This window comes from Colobus angolensis, unplaced genomic scaffold (genome assembly GCF_000951035.1).
Source record: "Colobus angolensis palliatus isolate OR3802 unplaced genomic scaffold, Cang.pa_1.0 Scaffold33, whole genome shotgun sequence".
NCBI lineage: Eukaryota > Metazoa > Chordata > Mammalia > Primates > Cercopithecidae > Colobus > Colobus angolensis.
Genome location: NW_012116599.1, coordinates 7,818,659 through 7,827,322, shown reverse-complemented (window position 1 = coordinate 7,827,322; position 8,664 = coordinate 7,818,659).

The window sequence follows — 8,664 nt, the reverse complement described above, 5'->3', positions numbered from 1 at the left end:
AGTGTGGAAGGGCGCACAGCGGCAGGTAGGGAGAAAAAGGGAGGCCTGTTGGTCAATAAACCTGGGCAGTTTTGTTTATAAAAAAAAAAAAAAAAAGAAAAAAAAGCTCCCTCAGAAAAGAACTATTCTGTATTTTGATTATAATGGAGGTTACGTGACTATGCTTTTGTTACAACTCTACATCAGAAATGTGAGTTTTACAGTATACATTTTAAAAATTCAAAAGGAAACAATAGTAATTGATGATAGCCATTTTACCCACTAACCTTTCATCAACCTTTCTTACACTTGATTACATACCTCTGCAGCTCTACCCCCAATGGGTATGAGATGCTGAAGTATAAGGAGTTTAATGTACACTTGCGTCTCCATCTGAATATATGGGGGTGGAGCCATTGAAAGCAAAGCTTGTGAGGTTCTCCTGGAAGGATCACGTGCCCAAGATCAAAGGAGGAATGAAACCGCAGACTCCTAAGCATCACAGCATGGTTATTTCTAAGGTCAAGGCATCACTTTGCTAATTAATATGAGAAGTATTATTTCCTAAATAAGATTTATGCCTTTTCACTTTGCTGTAATAAGACGGTGGCTCATAGTTAAAAGTAGGAGACAGGCAGAACTACATAGCAGTTGTACATAGCTTAATCTATAGCTAATATTCAGCCAGAATACAATAATATCAAGCTTGTTAACGTATTTTAAAACTTTTGTAACTGTTGGCAAACAACATCTGACCCTAACCCTGCAAGCACTGCACGATAGTGCTAGCTACCCCAGCCGTGTCTCCAGATCTCCAGAAACTCCCCACAATCCAGCAACCAAAGAGTTAATGTTTGGCTCAGTGAGGAACCCCCAAGGACTGCTCTAGCGGCAAAGCTTGATCTGCTCCCATTCTTTAGTACACAAGCCAGCCCAATTGTTAAATACTTAAATTATCATTTCTGGCTTAGGCTCAGTTGAATGTGTCTTAAATTTCCCAAAGCATGGCAAGCCCTTCTGTATTCAGCAATCCTTCTCCCCTGGTGAGCATGGTGCAGAATAGTATTAATAGATGCAGCAGGTTGAAGTCACAATCTGCTCTACCCCTGAAAAAAACACCAACCCCTCTGTAACAGTTGGATTATGGTGGTTACTGAAAAGGGATGATAGCACCCAGAGAATTTCCTGTTACTTCTGTGTCAAACTCAATATCACGTTGAAGATGACTGCTTTATTTTTGTCTTCAATCCACACATCCATCAAGTATTTAACAAATGCTTTTGAGTGAATTAATTTTAAAATACTAAATAGAAATATTTCTGTTCTAGAAATAAAAAATATTGAAATTAAAACATTTGAAAACAGCAGAAACATACTGATCATTCAAAATATCTCATATATAATAGAAATCAGTATATTTATTGTGCTAATAATAAAAATTGAAGGACATAATATTTTCAGTCTTTATCCTAAGTCTATTTTGGCGGTGATAAAAGCTGTTGGATAGCAGAATTTTACAACTTATTTTTTTCTCAATGTGTGTAGAATTTTGCATTATAAACTACTTCAATATGAGTAAGTTTTGTATGACCAGATGTGACATTTTATTGTACACAGAGAAGTATATTAGACTGTTAATTAAGATTTTACATGCTATTCAATTTACTTATGTTATAAGTTCTAAAACTTAATTTGCCTTGAGCTTAAAGTATACTGTACAAATAGTATTCTACTTATAAATCTGGTAAATTTCTAATTACTTTAAGAAACTTACTTGTTTAATATTTATCAAGTTAAACCAACTAAACTCCCATAATTAGTCAGTTTTATTTATAACTTAATCAAATTTCCTCAAGCCCAACTATGTAAGCAAAAATTCCCAATATTAAAAAATAAATCTCACAAATTAAATGAACTGTAAAATTCAAAGTTTCTTATCATTCCACTATAATTAACAAATTTAGTACAATTCTTACCCCCTTTTCAACTAAATATCACAAATTTAAAATCAGCCCCAGTATTTACACTGGAAGTATAAAACTAATCTGTAAACATTAGGCCACATTATTTAACTATTTTAAATGCCAAATATATGCAAATTATTTCTGACTTAGTACAGAATTATTAATGCTATGACAATTTTATTTTATTAACAGCACTTCTACTGTTTCTGAGGGTTGATATTCTCTCTCTCATTGAGCAAGCATTATCATTCCAAATGAACTGATGTCACCATCCTAACAATTTGGTGTTATCATCTTAATTAGCTTATTGTATTTAATGGTTATATATTTTAAGCAACGAAAAGAGGTTAAATACAGTGTATTTATCCATCTATTTTTATGGCTATACCAATTTTTGTTATAATAGTGCTATAAAAACGTTAAACTCAGTGTAGGTGTTTCAGAGGGAGTATGTTCTGCAATGCAACTTCTTTTTCAATTTTTATGATAATCTAATTATTTTAGTTGACTTTTGTAAATAGAAATCTAGAATATCTCACTAGCAGTGTTGAAAACTTTTTAACATTCTCTGAATACGATAAAATGTGGTACTACACAGGATGGACATATAGATAAAAGAATAGAATGGACAGTCCAGAAATAAACTGATACATCTATGGTTGAGTGATTTTTTACAAGGATACCAAGCCTTTCAAATACAGAAAGAGTAGTCTTTTCAACAAACAGTGTAAAGACAACGAAATATTCATATGCAAAAAAAGGTTGAAATTCTCTCACATCATATGAAAAAAATAACTCCAAATAGATCCACAACCGAAATCAAAACAGAGGCATAAGTCTTTGTGATCTTAGATTAGAAAATGATTTCTTAAAATGACACTAAAAGCACAATCGACCGAGGGAAAAACAAACAGATAAAATGCACTTCATCAAAATTAAAAGTTTTATGCTTCAGAGGCTACTATAAAGAAAATAAAACCAACAAGATGAATGACATTTGTAACATTTGCAAATAATATATTTCATAAAGTACTTGAATCTAAAATACATAAACAATACTTACAACTCAATAATAAAAAGACAAATGACCCAATTAAAAAGTGGGTAAAGGAGTCTTATAGATATTTTTCGAAAGAAGATACACAAATGGCCTATGAGCGCATGAAAAGATGCTCAACATCATTAGTCACCAGGGAGGTGTAAATCAAACTGCAATGAGATACCACCCCATATCCACAGTACTGGCTTTAATCAAAGTGACATGCAATAAGTGTTAGTGAAGATGTGGAGACATTGAAACCTTCATACATTACTGGTAAGTGTGTAAAATTGTGCAGTCACTTTGAAAAAGAGTTTGACAGGTCCTCAGAAAGCTAAGTATAGACTTCCCACATGATCCAGCAATTCCATTTCTATGTATAGACCCAAGAGATTTAAAACTTGTACACATATGTTCATAGCAGCATTGCTCTCACGAGCCAAAAAAATGGAAACAACCCATCTATCAACAGATGAATAGATAAACAAAATGTGGTATATTCATACAACATCATATTGCTTGGCAATAAAAAAGAAATGAAGTATGGGCTGGGCGCAGTGGCTCATGCCTATAATCCCAGCACTCTGGGAGGGCCAGGTGAGTGGATTCCTTGAGGTCAGGAGTTTGAGATCAGCCAGGCCAACATGGTGAAATCCCATCGCTACTAAAAATACAAAAATTAGCTGGGTGTGGTGGTGCACACTGTAATCCCAGTTACTTGGGAGGCTGAGGCAGGAGAATCACTTCAACCCAGGAGGTGGAGGCTGCCGTGAGCCAGTTAGCCAAGATCATCATTGCACTCCAGCCTGAGTGACAAGAGCAAAACTCCATCTGAAAGAAAGAAAGTAAAAGAAAGAAAGAAAAGAAAGGAAGACAGAAAAAAAGAAAGAAGGAAGGAAGGGAGGAAAGAAGGAAAGAAGGAAAAGGGGAAGGGAAGATACGTGTTACTGCATGGATGCACCTTGAAACTTTGTACTCAGTGAAAGGAACCATACATGAAAGGTCATGTATTGCATGATTACATTTATATGAAATGTCCAGAACAGGGAAATTCATGGAGATAGAAAGTAGATTAGTGGTTTCCAGGGACTGGGGGAGAAGGGAATGGTCTGTGATTATTAATGGACATGGAGATTATTGTGGGGATGATGAAAATGTTCTGGAATTAGCTAATTGTAATTGTTGCATAACTTTGTGAGTATACAAAAAAATACTGAATTGGACACTTTAAAAGGGTGAATTTTATGGTATGTGAACTCTATCTCAATACGAAAAAAGAAAGAAAGAAACCCACAGAGTAGAGAAGTTTAAAGACAAAAGGGTCAGAGGAACTAACACTGCTTGAAGAGGTTAAGGTGATCCAACATTAGAGCTATTAATAGAAGGCAACACTTGGTGACAGTTCTCTGGAAGTAATTAAGCTTCAGCATAATGGAAATGGAGGACAGTAAGCGTCTGACTGGAGCTGGCTTTCTAGGGAGATTTAGGCCCAAAGCAATCAAGGCTTGGCAAACTATAACTAGGATTTAACGGTTGGCCATCAAGGAGCAAACTACTGTGTGTTTTTTTGGTTTTTTTTTTTTTGGTTCTCTTGTTTGTTTGTATTTTTGAGATAGAGTCTGGCTCTGTCACCCAGGCTGGAGTGTAGTGGTGTGATTTCAGTTCCTTGCAGTCTTGGCCTCCTGAGTTCAAGCAGTTCTCCCACCTCAGCCTCCCGAGTAGCTGGGACTACAGGCATGCACCACCGTGCCCAGTAATTTTTGTATTTGTGTATTTTTTATGATTTTTGGTAAAGACTGGGTTTTGCTATGTTTTCCAGGATGGTTTTGAACTTCTGGGTGCAAGTGACCCACCCACCTCCACCTCCCAAAGTGCTGGGACTACAGGAGTGAACCACTGCACCCAGCCAAACTGCTGTGATTTTTAAAATATTTGGGAAAGGACAACCTGTAATTAAACTCAAGCATACTGTTGTCAAGCCAGACAAAACTATTACTTCTCATTATTTAGGCAGTAAATGTTAAAATAATTGCATTTTCCCTGTGTGTTAGTGATGTACTAACTACAATTACAGACATCTGTCTTGATTTTTTTATGGCCTAAGTTACAGTAATTAGATTTATCAAGTTGTCAAATGTATGTATGTATGTCTTTTTTCACTCCAGTGTATTCATATAATAAAGTATTTCCACTAGCCAAGATCTTTAATAATTCGTATGTATCTTCATGTAAGCATGATTCATAAGATTTAATCAACCAGAACATTTTATCCCCATCCTAAGTCTGTAATCTTAAATGCGAATACCTAAAGGGAACAGGAACTAGTAAGTCAAAAAAAATTTTTAAAAATTTGAAGCAGAGAGGTTTAATGATAGGAAGAGATACAGACTATTGTAAAATGCAGAGTTCATGCCCCTCTAACCAGAACTCCTTTCCTCAGGCACAGCTAAGTAAAACATTTTTTGCCCAATATATCCAGATATTCCAATTCTTTGGAAGGAAATCCAGAATTGTAAAGTTCTATATGGGAAATCTACTTTATTTATATGTACATATATAAAATATAATTTTTCACAACTAGGCTAAGAACAATAAATATCACATTTTTCATTTTTTAAATATTTATTTTATTTAAGACCTCTCTCCTTTGTCAGAAAAATATGACCATTTTGTCTCTAATAGTCTCAAGTCCAGTTTTCCACATGAGACTTCAGAGACTTCTGGTGACCTTGTTATATTATTCAAATCTATGCCATCCAATTGCCTAGATGATTGTTCAATTGTTTACCAGATCACGAACAGACTTTATATATCCTGTGTGACTAAATTTAACCAAGCAAGGTGTCAATTAATTGTTATACTTTAAAGCTAATTCTTTTAACAGAAATAAATAGAGTCAACTAAGTGCAGTGACAAACGCTTGTAATCCCAGCACTTTGGGAGGCTGAGGTGGGCAGATATGCTTGAGCTCAGGAGTTCAAAAACAGGCTGGAAAACACAGAAAAATCCTGTCTCTACAAAATACAAAATTAGCTGAGTGTGGTGGCGTGCACCTGTAGTCCCAGCTATTTGGGAGGCTGAGGTGGGAGGATCGCTTGAGCCCTAGAGGCAGAGGTTGCAGGGAACCAAGATCGCACCACTGCACTGCAGCCTGGGTGACAGAGCCAGACCCTGTCTCTAAAGAAATAAATAATAAATAATAAGAGTCTAGTATTGTTTATAGAGACTGACTTATTGCTTCCACCCTGAATTTCCAACTAGTTAGTAATGATTTCCACCTGGAAGTCAACAAAGCATCTCTAAATCAAAATGTAAGAACAATAGATTTAAAAATCATTGTATTCACCATTTCTGTTTGACTCAATGCCATCAACATAACTCCCTGTTCTCTGTCTTACTGTGTAATCGGTTGAGTCCCATTGTCACTCTGAAATATCTTTCCCATCCATCCTGTTTTCTCCGTTGCCAGTACCATGGCAGTCAGAGCCTTTTTAACCTCTCAGGTGAACAACTACAATAAATTTCACAATCTTTTCCCAGCCCCCAGTCAAATACCTATTTGGAGAATAACAGTCATCATTAAATACCACAGTGATTGCTTTACTGTCCAACTCCAAAAATTTAAGGCCTCTCCATTACTCATAAACGAAGTGCAAACTCAATGGTGAGGAAATCAGTTCACATTTTGTGAGTATGGATCGTAAAATTACTTCTGGAGTCCACTGGACCTGAGTTCAAATTCTGGTTCCACACTTACTAGAATGCCTCTGTTGAGTTACATTTCATAATCTCAAGACTCATTAACTGTGCAATCAGGCTCTTAGCACTTATCTGAGAATAGGTTATTGTAAGAAAACATGAGATAACTTTTGTGAAATAGCTAACATGGCTCTGGTAATTTGAACTGGACTGCCAGTAAGAAACTAGACCTGAAATTTTATCTTGTCCCCCAGCTCAGGAGAATGTTTTCATCTCCTAGTTAAACTGAATATAGGTCTGAATCATGAGTATGTATCTGCTGAAGACAAACCAACAAGATTGTGGATAAAGTGGAATTCCTCAGTACAACGATGCTTATAGCATCCCTTACCTTATCTGAGTGACCCTCAAAACCACAAAGCAATGACTTCATGCCAGACAATCTACCCTTCATTGCTCCAAAAGAACATTCCTTTGTGTAACAATTTGGAAATAGAAGTAATTTCATGAGAGCAATAATAAGAACAACCTAACAACAAATATATCAGTAAAAGACAGGACCTAGGAAAGCTAGCAAAGGACTGTTGAATTTAGCCTCTCCAGTTTCTCAGTCTTTTATCTCTACTACACATTAAATTTACTACTTCACAACTTTTTTCTTAGTTTGCCCAACATATGGATTGAAATCTAAAATAGTCATTTATTTTCTGCTGTTTCTATGTTAGACTGTTTCAGTAGGTGTTGGAATCTGCATTTGCATTTGCTGCACCAACAATTTAAGATGGCTTTTCCACTCTTCTTTGTGGGAAAACAAATGCAGTGAGGTAATAAAATATTCCTGATTGTTAATGTCCTCGGTATTGATGCAAGTAGAAGTTATTTCTTTGAGAAAAGAAATAATCTGAGAAATATGCTGAAAGACTTGTCTGACCTTAGAGGAAACTATCCATGGGAGAAGACTGATTTGCATGTTCCTCCGCTTTCTCATGCAACATAGCCAACTGTTTATACGTGCAGTTTCTGACCATGACCAGAGCAAAAATTGTCAGTTCCTGTCTCTTGCCTTTGACTGGGTTTCCTGGAAACAGACTCAGACAAGAACTGTGTGCCCATGTATTACTTTTAGTTGATTTCAAATGACATGTCTAAGGAAGGAGGAAGGCAGGACTGGGCAAAAGGGGAAGCTCACCTGCACTGTTGCTCCAATGAAGGCTTTAGCCAATTCTATGGCTAGAGAACTCCAGAGCTGAGATAACCTTTCCATGTTGTTTCAAACTAAGAAAATATAGCTAGACTTTTGTATCTTTGCACCAGTCAGTCATTAGCAGCAAGCCACCCTTGAAAGAGTATATAGCCCTGGTCAAGTAGACCTTGTGGCTGAGGCTATGTCCAGTGAGAGACAGAGATATGATCAGCAACTGATGTTCACAGTGGTTGGCAGTGGAGGAAATGGGTGTATTATCCCTAAAGAAGAGATCTGGTATTCACTACAGATCCCCAGAAACATTAAACCTTATGCCATGGATTCATTAGCTCTTATCTACTGAGCTAACCAGCCAAATGAGAGTTGATTAATATGGTAGGGGAATAAAGTCAACTAGCTGATTTCAATGCTCAGAGCACCACTTCATCTGGTTAAATTATATAACTCTGATGGGAGAAACACATGAAGGAAATGAAAGTGAAACTCAAGTTCTTTCTGAGCATAAAGTGTTACAAGAGTAACATGAATTTTATTTTAGACATTCTCAACACAACTTTGTTAAATAAAACAATAAGTCAAAATTAATCCCAAATCCCTAAGCCACAGTTCAGTGTTCAACATAACTCTCCAGTGTGGCAGCACTGCTGCTAATTTAAAGCAGGCAGAGTCTAAGGTTTTTCTCAATACCATATCATTACTTCATTCACCCTTCTTAGTGTTAGCTCCCTTTTAACTTCTGATATCCCCCTAAAAGAGCTCCCAGAACCTTTTTTTTTTTT